The sequence below is a fragment of the Aotus nancymaae genome, unplaced genomic scaffold, assembly GCF_030222135.1.
Source record: "Aotus nancymaae isolate 86718 unplaced genomic scaffold, 86718_ANA_hifiasm-v0.15.2.pri h1tg000006l, whole genome shotgun sequence".
In the NCBI taxonomy this organism is placed as follows: domain Eukaryota; kingdom Metazoa; phylum Chordata; class Mammalia; order Primates; family Aotidae; genus Aotus; species Aotus nancymaae.
This window is the reverse complement of record NW_026988417.1, coordinates 86,768,882-86,771,348: the sequence shown is the minus strand read 5'-3', so window position 1 is coordinate 86,771,348 and position 2,467 is coordinate 86,768,882.

Sequence of the window (2,467 nt, the reverse complement as noted above, 5' to 3'; positions counted from 1 at the left end):
ATCTATGCTACACAGTATTGAAAACTAAGCATGTAGAACTAAAAGCAGAAGAATGAAATCTTGAGTTACCTTAATCTAACTAATAAGAAATCTGAAAAATGCAATTGACTAAAAAAACTTAGAAAATCTAAGTTGCTGCAGCCACATTTTTTTTCCAATTTTCAGAAAATCACAAAATATTATTTCATAATAAGATTTTAAATGAAGAGAGACAAAGTGTAAATTAAATATGAAAAACTAATTAAAGTAGTATACTCCTTTTAGTAGTGCCCTGCTCTATCACACCCCTTTAAGGAAAATCTCCTAAGGCTGTAAAAAAAAAAATCTGCATTTTAATCTTTGACTTAAAATGAAATCCTAAAAATTAAATAAACATGAAAAATAAATAAAATATAACATAGCAAAATTAAAAAGTAAGCAAAGAAAATCAGAAAAAATAGTTCATAAAAGTCTTATTACAAAGATAAAATCCTAAAATATAAGTAAAAGCCAGTCTCACAAATGCCTCTGGGAGAAAACAAATAATGAAAAGAAACCAGACAAATGGTTAATTTTACTAGGCAGAATAAAATCTCAGATTTTAGAGCTGTTGAATTAATGCATTGTTACACTAGTGTACTATATAATTTTATTATGTGTAAGATTCTATATTATGAACTTCGAGAAAGCCTCAAATGAATTGAAAAGGACACTGTGGTCAAGAAATTTACAGTTCAGATTGGGTGTGGTAGCTCATGCCTATAATCCCAGTATTTTAAGAGGCCTAGACAGGAGGATTGAGGCCAGGAGTTCTGGACCAGCCTGGGCAACATAGTGAGACTCTATCTGTACCAAAAACAAACACAAACAATTGTCAAGTGAGGTGGTGCCTGTGGTGCCAGCTACTCAACAGGGTGAGGTAGGAGGATCCCATGAGCCCAGGAGTTTGGCATTGTAGTGAGCTATGATTGCACCACTGCACTACAGCCTGGTGACAGAGAAAAACTGTTGTTGTTGTTTTTTTTAAAGTTTATAGTTTAATATAAAATGAAAAACATGTTCAAAAGTGAGTTATATTATAAAATTAGCATAATTTTTTAATGATAAATTTTGTTGTAGGATAAAAATAATGAAGAAAATTTTTAATTATTCAGAAGTTTTTAATTACATTGATATATGTTTCAAATACAGACAAACATAAGCCTTGGCAGCGACATCTATTCATATGTCTCTATTCAATTCAACTCACAGCAGTTCAAATCAAATCATTCATTCATTTACTTAGTCAATTAATAATTTAGTTATGCATGAAATATATATTGAATATTTACTATTGCCAGGTGCCTTGTAGGTGCTGAGAATAAAGGGATGAGTAAAACAGACCTGACTGCTCATCATGGAACTTACAGTCTAATGATAGAGAGAAGATAGTAATCAAATGGTAACACAGATAAACATATACTTTTAAAACTTGAACGAGCTCTGATTTAGCAGCATAGATACTGTGAAGTATTTGTTAGGAGGATCTGATGTAGCTGGGGCTTCTGAGGAGGCTCCAAGAGCGCTTGATTTTAAGCGGATGTTTGAAGGGTATGTAGAAGTTAGGGTAAAGGAAAAGGTCATAAAGGATGGAGAAGTTGAGGAACTGAGAGGTCCAGGTATTGAATTTACTTATATTTCAGAAAGGATTAGAGTGAGCAAGACCATAGCCAGCTATTAAAGTCTTCAGTGGACGAGGAGTGCTCAGAAGACAGACAGGCTGAATGACATGAACCTGAAAGCTACTGGGTTTTATTTGCTTTGATTAACTCATGGGTTATATATTGTTCTTAAAAAGAAAGTAGAGAAGTGATGATCTAAAAGTTGTATCAGGGAAGTAGGGGACACCAGTCCTAATAATGAGGTATGAGGGATGTAAAAGATTGAAAAGCCATAACCAGAGTTGTGGTGGCTGTGAGAATGTGCCTTGCAGACCTCAACTACTGGCAGATTAATTAACCAAGGGTCAAAGCTACTGAGCTCTGACATCAAGGCCATGCTACCCACAGGTTGCCCCCAGAGCTGATGGAGTGCAGCGGAAATTCTAAGGCAAGACAACTTTAGAGAGACATGGGCCTACCATGGTGGCTAGTTTTGGTTCAAGGACTTGCTGATGGCCTTGTTAACCACTCCTGGGTCTGTACAATAGTCTAGTTTGCTTCCACCCAACCTTCCCCTTCTCTCTCCTTCACTCTATGTCAGACTTGCAGCACAATCTCATGGCTCTCCCAGCCTTTGCTGGATCCCTCTTCATTTTTTCTCACACAAGCTATTTTGGTCTGTTTTCTGTTGCTATAATAGAATGTCTGAGACTGCATAATTTATAAAGAAAAGTGGTTTATTTAGTTTATGGTTCTGGAGGCTGGAAATTTCAAGACCAGGCAGCATCTGGGGAGGGCCTTGTGCTGTTTCATAGCATGGCAGAAAAAAATGGAAATGGAAGTTGGTG